The 12,700-nt window shown below is 38.9% G+C and overlaps 1 pseudogene across 1 annotated transcript; it reads left to right on the top strand.

Annotated features, from left to right (window-relative positions):
* The first annotated feature begins 7,376 nt into the window (after positions 1-7,376).
* On the top strand, positions 7,377-9,077 carry LOC111530094 (annotated as a pseudogene). Its single transcript, XR_002727708.3, has one exon. The product of XR_002727708.3 is annotated as a monocarboxylate transporter 1 pseudogene (transcript).
* Positions 9,078-12,700: the final 3,623 nt, after the last annotated feature.

The raw sequence follows: 12,700 nt of genomic DNA on the forward strand, positions 1-12,700 counted from the left end.
AGATCGTGCCACTGCACTCCAGCTGGGTGACAGAACAAGACTCTGTTTCAAAAAAAAAAGGAAGGATAAGTATTCATAAACCTGCTAAATGTTGACATACCACCACCACCATCACCACCAGATGTTCCAACAGATTTTGGAAGCGAAAAAGACTTAAAGACTCTGAAAAATTACTCAGTTAAGTAATACTATCTATGAATCTCAAAGTTAAGACCCACCTATGAACTCAGAGCCACCATACAGCTTTTTAATCTCCATTCTCAATCAAAAGCAGTCCACCAGGGCTTGCGAGACATCTGAGAAATGCCGAGAGAAGAGAGAAAGCAAGAGAAACAACTTGGAAGAGAGACAAATGAGGAAATAGAATATTTCACTCCAGTCTGGGCAATAGAGTGAGACCTAGTCTCAAAAAAATATAAATAAATAAATAAATAAGAAAGGCTGGATGCAAAAAACAAGAGGTCTGATTCAGAAGTGAGAAGGGAATTTCCAAATGAATGGTGATGGGATATCCCAGATCTATAGCTGTGTACCAGATATATAGGACAGCCAATGACAATCAGAGGAGCCAAAAGGGCTTCAGGCTAGAGGTCTCCAAGATGAGGGCAATGTATGATCTCATGGATCTGAACACAGTTGACAACCGACAGACTCTTGGCTTAAATTTGGCCAAGTGCAGTGGCTCAATCTGTAATCCTAGCACTTTGAGAGGTTGCAGCAGGAGGATTGCTTTAGCCCAGGAGTTCAAAACCAGCCCGGGCAACATAGTGAGATCCTGTTTCTTTCTTTCTATCTATCTATCTATCTATCTATCTAATAAACAAATAAAAATAAAAATAAAATAAAAAAGAATCAGTGTAAATGGATAAGGACATACAAAACCAAGTAAACAAACAAATGACAAGACTATTATTAACTCAGTGGAGGAAGTTATGAGTAACATTTAAATTGTCTTAACAATGCAGATAGTGATCTAACAAGATATTTTTATTGAAGCAAAATATCATATAACTAAATAGGGAGGTGAGGAAACAGGAAGAGTGCAAATATGAGGCTTGGGATGAGGAAGGCCACCAGGTGATTAAAAAAACAGCTAAATTCTTGTCTGAAAGTCAGGAAATAATGCCTAAAAACAAAATAATAGGAAGGAGCAATATAAAAATATAAAAATGTAATTTAGAGATATGAGGTCAATAGACAAAGAATCAGCTATTATAAGAACTGAAAATTATTTGTTCTGGAATCAAGAAAATGGAGATCAGGGAGAGAAGTAGACTAGTGTTTAAATAGCTTTGTATAAGGATAAATTTTCAAACAATTTGCATGTACAAAAGGAAAAATATATTTTTATCTGCCCTTTATGAACAAAGGAAAAAATGCTTTTTAAAAAATAAATATTGTTTATATTTAAGGTATACAACATAATGTTATAGGATGCATAGAGATAGTAAAATGGCTGCTATAGTAGAGCAAATTAACGTATACCTCATCTTACATACTTACCTTTGTTCTTGCTTTTGGGGCAAGAGCATCTAAAATCTATTCATTTAACAAGAATTCCAACACCTGGGGAGACTGAGATGGGGGATCACCTGAGGTCAGGAGTTTGAGACCATCCTGGCCGACATGGTGAAACCTCGTCTCTACTAAAACTACAAAAATTGGCCGGGAGTGGTGGCAGGCACCTGTAATCCCAGCTACTCAGGAGGCTGAGGCAGGAGAATTGCTTGAACCTGGGAGGCAGAGGTTGCACTGAGCTGAGATCGCACCACTGCACTCCAGCCTGGGTAACAAGAACGAGACTCCATCTCAAAAAAAAAAAAAAAAGAATCCCAATGCAGTACAATTTTATTAGCCATAGACCCCATGTTGTACATGAGATCTCTAGGTTTTCTCATTATACATACCTGCTAGTAGTTTGTATCTTCTGACCTACATCTACCCATTTCTTCTCCTCCTCTGCCTCCTGTACCAACCTTGTAACAATTGTTTAATTTTTTATCTCTGTATAAATGACTTTCTTTTTAGATTGCACATATGAGATTATGTAATATTTTTTCTTTTTGTTTCTGGCTTATTTCACTTAGCATAATGTCCTCCAGCATGATCCATGTTGTGAAAATAGCAGAGTATCCTTATTTACTTTATTTTGTTACTTTATTTTATTTTTTTGACAGAGTCTCACTCTGTAACCCAGGTTGGAATGTAGTGGCCTGATTTCAGCTCACTGCAACCTCAGCCCCCCAGGTTCAAGCAATCCTCCCACCTCAGCCTGGGACTATATAGGCACGCAACTCCATGCCCAACTAATTTGTGTGTGTGTGTCTGTGTCTGTGTTTTGTAGAGACGGTTTTGCCATATTGCCCAACCTGGTATCCAGCTCCTGAGCTCAAGCCATCTGCCCACCTTGGTCTCCCAATGTGCTGGGATTACAGGCATGAGCCACTATGCCCAGCAAGAGTCTCCTTTTTTAAAGATGAATAATATTCCATAAATATACCATAGTTTCTTTATCTATTCATTCATCAACAGACATTTCAGTTGTTTCTGTATCTTGGCTGTTATGAATAATGCTGCAATGAATGTAGGAGTACAGGTATCTTTACAAGGTGGTGATTTCTTTTCCTTTAGGTATATGCCCAGAAGGATTGCTGGGTCATATAGTAGTTTTATTTTTAATTTCTTTAGAAACCTCCACACTGCTTTCCATAATGGCTGTACCAGTCTACATTTCCACCAGCATTGTCCAAGGGCTTCCTTTTCTCCATGGCCTCATCAACATTTATCTTCTGAATTTTGATAACAGCCATACTAACAGGTATGTGATGGTATCTCACAGTCATTTTGATTTGCTGTTCTCAGATAATTAATGATATTTAGCACCTTTTCACATATCTTTTGTCCATTTTATGTTTTCTTTATAGAAATGTCTATTCAGGTAAAAAGGAAAAATTGTATTTAAAAATAATAAGGGAGGGAAGAAAGAAATAGCAGACGTTCCTATCAAGTACAATAATAGGCAGGGATTATATGAGCCATTTAAAATCCTAAACCCAATTTTTAAGTATATTTTAAATATTTCAAGTTACCAACTACTCTTTTATTGTTTGTTTTAGTTCTTTTTTGTGTTTTTTTTTTTTTGGTTTGGTTTTTTAGAGACAAGGTCTCACTATACTGGTGGCTACTCACAAGTGCAACAGTAGTACACTGCAACCTTGAATTCTCGCCTCAAACAGTTCTCCTGCCTCAGTCTCCCAAGTAGCTGGGACTACATACATGCACCACCACACTTTTTCAAAAAATATTAAAACACACTTGCTTCAATTCAGGAAAGTACCCAGGGTAGGGAGTGATATTATTCAATAATTAAATGATACATAGAGATATATGTTAGCTAAATGGAAAGCATCATAGTGCAAACTGGAACAATTTACAGTTAAACTTAGACATAAGGAATTCTTGGACGTTGATGGTAGTGATTGATGATACAATTTTTTAATGTTCCTGAATCCCCTCTCTCAAAAACAGACAGGGCAATTATATAGCAAAACCAAAAACCCACAGACAGAATTTAATACAAAACATTGTGACAAAGTTTCCCATAAACTCTAGAATAAGAGGGTAGGTACAAAAAAATAATAGCCTCTGTGAGGGAGAAAGAAAATAACCAAAATAGTCAATACGTATTCATCTGAAAATGTAATGTGCCCATAAGTGACCAGCAGCTAAAACTTGGAATTTTGCCCAATCCGATAGCAAGTGGGTGCAAGAGGTCCATATAGAGTCCTGAAGAGGCTGAAGCAGGCGACCTCCATGAACTCTCAACACTGGGCAGCCAGGGCTTCATTCTAGGACAGGGACAGAAAAATCAAAACTAAACAGAATATGAAGGAAAGGGAAGATCGAAATAAAAGTAGGGTCAGAGAGTTGAGTTGGGAAATCTCAGAAATCAAGCTGCCATACTTTTGAACACATACACACAACAGAAGCAAGAGCTCTGTGAAATTGCAAAAGCCACCTCAGAGCTGGGGGCAGTGACTCACGCCTGTAATCTCAACACATTGGAAGGTCAAGGCAGAGGACTGCTGCGATTGCACCACTGCATTCCAGCTTGGGTGACACAATGAGATTCCGTCTCTACAAGAAAAAGAAAAGCCATCTGAATCAAGTCTCCTGAAATTCCAGGAAAATGAATTTTGCGTAAAAAGGGACAACAGGAAAGGACTGTATGAACTTCCTAGGGCTTCTGTGAGATGGGACCACAAACTTGATGGCTGACAGTTCAGAAGACCAGAAATCCAAAATCAAAATGTCAGCAGGGCTAGTTCCTTCTTATAGGCTCTGAGACAGAAAAACCATCTAATGCCTTTCTCCTAGCTTTGGGTGGTTGTGGGCAATCCTTATTGTTCCTTCCTTAGTAGTAGACACATCACTCCAATCTCTGCCTCCATCTTTGCATTGCTTTCTGCTCTTTATGTTTTTCTCTTTGTCTTCTCCTCTTCTTATAAGGATACCAATCACTGGATTTAGGACCTACCCTAAACCCAGGATAATTTCATATTGAGGTCTTTAACTAATTACAACCTAGTTAAATCTCCAAATTTAGAAACTTATTTAGAATCTTATTTCCAAGGTTCTGGATAGATATGAATTTGGGGGAGACACCATTCAACCCACTACAGCAATCAAGGTGAAATTCCCTGAAAAACTAACCAAAAGAATAAGGAGAAGCAGCAGCAGAAGAATATGTCTACAGAAAATGAAAGCACCCAAAAAAATATGCCCACGAAATATATCAAAACTATAACTTCCTATTTAAAAACAACCTAAAGACGCTAAGAAAATAATGTGACTTGAAATAACAAAATTCTTACTTAAATTAGAAAAATCAGAAATGACTTGACAGAATTTTTTAAAAATTAGAAATTTAAAAATATTTTCAGAAATAATTGTTGCTGGTTGTAAACCCTTAAAAAATATTTTTGGAAATGAAGGCTAAACTAAAACTAAAACAGCACAAAAACAAGAGACTATAACAAATAATACCTTAAAATAAACAGAAATTTAAAAAGGAGTGAAATATCAAAAATTAAAAATAAATGAAGGAAAATAGACTTAAGAAAAGGGGACAAACACTGAAGATAGAGGGGAAAAATCTGACATATCAGTCAACAGGAGTCTCTAGATAAGAAAACCAAAGCGAGAGAAGGAAAAAAATGGTAATTATAAAAAAAAAACTGTCCAGTGGAGGAAAAAGTTGAATTTAAAGAGCGTATTTTATATCCAAGAATATCTATCTAGATTAGAATAATCAATACTAAGACATATTTTAATAAAATTACTGGACTTGTAAAACCTTTGGGTATCTGGACGAAAGTAACAAGTAACTTACAAGGGAACAACAATTAGACTCAACAGACTTCTCAGCAGATTTTAATGCTGGAAGAAAGTAGAATAAGTATTTAAGATATTCACAGAACCAGGTGTGGTGGCTCACATCTGCAATTCCAGCACTTTGAGAAGCCAAGGAAAGAAGGTCACTTGAGGCCTGGAGTTTGAGACCAGCCTGGGAAGCATAGCAACCCCATCTCTTAAAAATAAAAATAGGCCGAGCGCAGTGGCTCATGCCTGTAATCCCAGCACTTTGATCACGAGGTCAAGAGATCAAAACCATCCTGGCCAAAATGGTGAAACCCCATCTCTACTAAGAATACAAAAATTAGCTGGGTGTGGTGGCATGCACCTGCAGTCCCAGCTACTCAGGAGGCTGAGGCAGGAGAATCATTTTGAATTCCTGGCCTCAAACAATCCTCCTGCCTCAGCCTCCCAAGTAGCTGGGATTACATACATGCACCACCACACTTTTTTCAAAAAATGTTAAAACACACTTGAACCTAGGAAGCAGAGGTTGCAGTGAGCCAAGATCACGCCATTGCACTCCAGCCTGGGTGACAGAACCAGACTCCATCTCAAAAAAATAAAAATATAAATATAAAATAAAATAACGTAAAAACAAAATATATTCAGAGAAAGCAAATATGAGTCAAAAATGTTATACCCTACAAAACTGACTTCTATGTGTGAAAGATACCTACAAGCTGTTACCAGCATGCAAGAAGTAAGAGAATGGTGTTCCCATGGGTTGTTTTTGAAGAATTTATTAGCAAATGAGTTTTAAGCATGACTAAAAGGACATCAATACTCTAATGAATAAAAAGAAGAAAATACAATTAATAATGGCTTATATGTCCTAATAATGTAGATATATTTTTAAAAATATTTTTACACATATATTTTTTAAAACACGGTGTGGGTAGGTGAATGAAGAAGAAAACGCAATAATAATTGAATTATGTCAATAATCATTGAGGTAATAGGGATTAAAACAATTCTTTGATTTGGACTTCCCTTGATCGCTTTTTGATTAGTGTATTAGTCTATCCTCACACTGCTGTAAAAATACTACCTGAAACTGGGTAATTTATAAAGGAAAAAGGTTTAATTGACTCACAGTTCCACATGGTTGGGGAGGCCTCAGGAAACTTTCAATCCCGGCTGAAGGAGAAGCAAGTACCTTCTTCACAAGGTGGCAGGAAAGAGAAAAATGAGCAGGCCGGGCGCGGTGGCTCAAGCCTGTAATCCCAGCACTTTGGGAGGCCGAGACGGGCGGATCACGAGGTCAGGAGATCGAGACCATCCTGGCTAACACGGTGAAACCCCGTCTCTACTAAAAATACAAAAAATTAGCCGGGCGAGGTGGCCGGCGCCTGTGGTCCCAGCTACTCGGGAGGCTGAGGCAGGAGAATGGCGTGAACCCAGGAGGCGGAGGTTGCAGTGAGCTGAGATCCAGCCACTGCACTCCAGCCTGGGCGACAGAGCAAGACTCCGTCTCAAAAAAAAAAAAAAAAAAAAAAAAAAAAAAAAAAAAAAAAAAAAAAGAGAAAAATGAGCAAGAGCAGGAAAAACTGCCTTATAAAACCATCAGGCCGGGCGCGGTGGCTCAAGCCTGTAATCCCAGCACTTTGGGAGGCTGAGAGGGGCGGATCACGAGGTCAGCAGATCGAGACCATCCTGGCTAACACGGTGAAACCCCGTCTCTACTAAAAGCTACAAAAAACTAGCCGGGCGAGGTGGCGGCGCCTGTAGTCCCAGCTACTCGGGAGGCTGAGGCAGGAGAATGGCGGGAACCCGGGAGGCGGAGCTTGCAGTGAGCTGAGATCCGGCCACTGCACTGCAGCCTGGGTGATAGCGAGACTCCGTCTCAAAGAAAAAAAAAAAAAAAACCATCAGATCTCGTGAGAACTCACTGGCACGAGAACACCTATGATCCAATCACCTCCCACTTGGTGTCTCCCTCGAGACTTGGGGATTGAAAAGTGGTGAGCTGCTACGTGACTGGCTGGCTGCGTAGGGGCTGGAACAAGTAAACGAGGCAGCGAGCGAAGGACGGGAGTCGGACCCTGGGCCCCGTGGAACTCCAGCCCACGCCACCACGTCACGCACACGCTCGGCGGTGCGATCCGCGCTTATAACGATATTTGTGTGTGACCTGTGTTTTAGAATTTATCTACACTTAAAATGCCACCAGCAGTTGGAGGTCCAGTTGGATACACCCCCCCAGATGGAGGCGGGGGCTGGGCAGTGGTCATTGGAGCTTTCATTTCCATCGGCTTCTCTTATGCATTTCCCAAATCTATTACTGTCTTCTTCAAAGAGATTGAAAGTATATTCCATGCCACCACCAGTGAAGTGTCGTGGATATCCTCCATAATGTTGGCTGTCATGTATGGTGGAGGTCCTATCAGCAGTATCCTGGTGAATAAATATGGAAGTCGTATAGTCATGATTATTGGTGGCTGCTTGTCAGGCTGTGGCTTGATTGCAGCTTCTTCCTGTAACACTCTACAGGAACTATACTTCTGTATTGGATTCGTTGGAGGTCTTGGGCTTGCCTTCAACTTGAATCCAGCTCTGACCATGATTGGCAAGTATTTCTACAAAAGGAGACCATTGGCCAACGGACTGGCCATGGCAGGCAGCCCTGTGTTCCTCTGTACTCTGGCCCCCCTCAATCAGGTTTTCTTTGGTATCTTTGGATGGAGAGGAAGCTTTCTAATTCTTGGAGGCTTGCTACTAAACTGCTGTGTCGCTGGAGCCCTCATGCGACCAATCGGGCCCAAACCAACCAAGGCAGGGAAAGATAAGTCTAAAGCATCCCTTCAGAAAGCTGGAAAATCTGGTGTAAAAAAAGATCTGCATGATGCAAATACGGATCTTATTGGAAGACACCCTAAACGGGAGAAACGATCAGTCTTCCAAACAATCAGTTCCTGTACTTAACCCTGTTCACCCACAGAGGCTTTTTGCCATACCTCTCTGGAAATGTGATCATGTTTTTTGGACTCTTTGCACCTTTAGGGTTTCTTAGTGGTTACGGGAAGAGTCAGCATTATTCTAGTGAGAAGTCTGCCTTCCTTCTTTCCATTCTGGCTTTTGTTGACATGGTAGCCAGACCATCTATGGGACTTGTAGCCAACACAAAGCCAATAAGACCTCGAATTCAGTATTTCTTTGCGGCTTCTATTGTTGCAAATGGAGTGTGTCATATGCTAGCACCTTTATCCACTACCTATGTTGGATTCTGTGTCTATGCGGGATTCTTTGGATTTGCCTTTGGGTGGCTCAGCGCCGTATTGTTTGAAACGCTGATGGACCTTGTTGGACCCCAGAGGTTCTCCAGCGCTGTGGGATTGGTGACCACTGTGGAATGCTGTCCTGTCCTCCTGGGGCCACCACTTTTAGGTCGGCTCAATGACATATATGGAGACTACAAATACACATACTGGACATGTGGCGTCGTCCTGATTATTTCCGGTATCTATCTCTTCATTGGCATGGGCATCAATTATCGACTTTTGGCAAAAGAACAGAAAGCAAACGAGCAGAGAAAGGAAAGTAAAGAGGAAGAGACCAGTATAGGTGTTGCTGGAAAGCCAAAGGAAGTTACCAAAGCAGCAGAATCTCTGGACCAGAAAGACACAGAAGAAGGGTCCAAGGAGGAGGACAGTCCAGTCTGAATCCATGGGGCTGAAGGGTAAATTGAGCAGTTGATGACCCAGGATATCTGAAAATATTCTACTGGCCTGTAATCTACTAGTGGTGCTCAATGCAAATAGTAGACATTTGTGTGGAAATCATACCAGTTGTTCATTGGTGGGATTTTTGTTTGACTCCTTACCATTAGCCTGAATTTAAAATGACATATGCTTTGAGGAGGGAGTGATTGGTAGCAAAGGATGCGGGAAAGAAGTAGGTTTTGTTTTGTTTTGTTTTAATCTTCGCTTTTAATAGTGTCATAAAGATTATAATATGTGCCTTAAGTTTTAGTCATTAGAACTCTAGAGAGCCTTAACTTCTTAAACCATTTTTGCTGAATTCATCTATTTCGAGTGTTGTGTTAAAAGGAAAAATAACAACTAACTTGTTTGAGGCAAATCCAAAATTTAAAATTAATCTTGCTTGCTTCATTGTTACATGTAATATATTTCAGACATTTTCACTGGAAGATTTATGGACAGAAATATTGGTTGAAAATTAGAGATTTTATAAAATGCTGACAAAAATATTTTCCTGGCATCAGTAGATTTCTGGCATATATTTCTGCTAGCTACATATTTAGGAAATTCAAAACATAAAACTTTGGGAACATCTTGGCTGTTCTAGACACAGTGTACTTGTCAACCCCTCTCAGGTACCTTTTCTTGGGATGCTTATTAGAAGCCAAGTGCAGTGCTTAAGGTTTGTTTTCATTAAATTAGCTATTTTTGCTCCCCTGTTCAAAGATGCATTTTGAGTGTTTATCGATCACTGCCCTTTTTGAAATCACCTGGTATTATTTTTCTCACTGGAAAAGTTAGTATTAAAATCTACAAAACTATGTATTTGTGCCTCCTTGGTAAATACAACACATCTAATTAAATGTACACAGATATTTCAGACATCAGCTGAATTCATTTAAGTTTCTCCAAAACCTCAGTTAAACTGTGAAGCTATTGGAATTTTTTTTCCTGGAATTTTTCTCCTTTGATTCACAGTGGTCCCATTTATATCTGCTTCTGGCTTAGTACTATGCATAAGATATGTGTGTGTTTGGTGTTTGTTTGTTTGTTTTTAATTTTATTTTTTAATGTTGGCAAATTAAAAAGGGCCAGAAAAATTTGGCACTAGACAAACGAATAAAGATAGGATTGGGAAAGAAGTTGCTAAATGTGCTTAGTTTTAATAAGTAATTCTTTCTCTTTTTTCAGAGAAGGCCTTACAGAAAATCGTTGTTGAACTGTTGGATGCATTCTTACTCTCCACACAAACCTAGAAATTTCGTGACCCCTTTCACTTACCTGAAAATTAGAGAAATTGATTCAGTATAAGGATAAGGAGGGAAGGTGGACCAGAATGAAAACTGTAAATATTTTTTTAACCTAATATCACTTAAATCGAGGCAGAAAGATATAGATATTCAATGAATTATATTCAATGCATTTAAAATACCACTGTAATTGACAGAGTTAAAAGCATAGATACAAAACCTTGTGTAAGAGGCTGACTTTTCCAAATAAACATTTTTTAAGAAAAAAAAAAAAAAGACTTGGGGATTATGAGGATTACAATTTGAGATGAGATTTGGGTAGGAACACAGAGACAAACAAAACCATATCATTTAGCATGCCAAAAATATAGATTTTTTTTTTTTTTTTTTTTTTTTTTTTTTTTTTTTTTTTTTTTTTTTGAGACAGGGTCTTGCTCTGGCTGTCGCCCAGGCTGAAGTACAGTGGTGTGACCATGACTCACTGCAGCCTCAGCCTCCCAGGCTCAAGTGATCCTCCCACCTCCAACTCCCAAGTAGCTAGGACTACAGGCACACACCACCCCGTCTGGCTAATTTTTTAATTTTTTGTAGAGACAGGGTCTTGCTCTGTTGCCTACGCTTGTCTTGAACTCCTGGGCTCAAACAATCCTCCTCCGCTAGCCTCCAAAAAGTTGAAGTTACAGGCATGAGCCTCAGTGCCTGGCCAAAAGTATTTTTAATTTTTTGTGAAAATAAACAGAGTTATAGTTTATCAGACATGTGGAATGTCACTATTCTTTTTTCATTTTCCTTGAGACAGAGTCTCACTCTGTCACCCAGGCTGGAGTGCATTGGTATGATCATGGCTCACTGCAGCCTAGACCTCCCAAGCTCAAGTGATCCTTCCACCTTAGCTTCCAAAGTAGCTGGGAGTATAGGCACACGCCACTAGCTAATTTTTATTTTATTTTATTTTTTGTAGAGGTGGTGTTTAGTCATGTTGCCCAGTCTGGTCTCAAACTCCTGGGCTAAAGCGATCTACCTGCCTTGGCCTCCCAAAGTTTTGGGATTAGAGGTGTGAGCCACCACACTTGACCCAAATGCCACTATTCTCCTAGACATGAAATTCCCCAAAACATCTTATTTGGTTCCTAAGCAATCTAACATAAAAAGAAGTCTGCGTTAAAAATTATGGAATCATTGATTTGACATGAAATTATTCAAAAGAATATTTTTCATTAAAATGTTGGCTTCTAAAATGGCTTAAATTAAGTTTTAGTAAGCATGAAAGATTGTTTTATATCAAAACAGTATCGGTAATATTTCTGAAAAACTTTTTTATGAAACAGCACTTTGATTTTGTTTGCAATATTGACAGATGCTTAAATTGTTGGCATACTGACCATTTATTTCTTTGTTTTCTTATGGCTGTTAATTTTTTTACTAACATGTTATAATAGCCCCTAGTGTATGAAGAGACAAATGAGTTAGAATCTATCTCAACACTGCTGCTTATGCTTCCCTGAGTCAGCTTTGTCTGAGGCAAGCTGACCCGTGAGGACTTTGGTTGATATGTGTGCATTAAGACACGTTCACAGCCTAGTGGGGTTACTCCGAGAAAATGAATCACACAATATTTAAATATTTGGCTCTTTAATTCTTGTTGGGCTTGTTTTCTGCGGAGTCCAAATTTTCCCTCCCACACAGATATTAAACAGGTAGGAGGTAGAGCTTTGCTCAGTGCAGCATTTTATTGACCCAAATATGTAGGCTGCTCTGACTTCCAAAATCAATTATTTTAGCTAAATTTTTATTTCCTCACATCCAAATTTGACATCCATCTACCACTATTTTTCAAACGGCCTCAAGGGACAAACGTGTATTTCTCCAATACTAATCCATTTTAGATCTCTGCTCCCTGCATAAGGGGAAGGCCCCCTATAAAGAATGTGTCCTTCACCTGGCCACTTCTTGTTGAAGGATTTAAAAAATTACATGTAGAGATGATTTTTAGTCTATTACCTCCAATAATTCTTATGGAGTGTGAAAAGTGGTATTCATTAAAGACGGAAATTATGGGCATGCAATATTCCAGAGACTATTGGAAATCTTTATTAACAATCTGTAAGTAGTTATTCTACAGAGAAAGAGGAATCCATTCTAATTGGTTAGGAAATGAAAAAGGGGGATAAATATGCCCAAAGCTATGACAAAACAAATTTCTCATCACAACCTTGTATAATTAAAATATAATAAATTTAAAAAGTATACAAAAAGAAAACTTGGTAAGAAATTAACTATATATAAATAACTAAAGGACATGTAAAGAATAGAGAAACTCCCAGTCTGGGCAAC

The sequence above is a fragment of the Piliocolobus tephrosceles genome, chromosome 5, assembly GCF_002776525.5.
Source record: "Piliocolobus tephrosceles isolate RC106 chromosome 5, ASM277652v3, whole genome shotgun sequence".
Lineage (NCBI taxonomy): Eukaryota > Metazoa > Chordata > Mammalia > Primates > Cercopithecidae > Piliocolobus > Piliocolobus tephrosceles.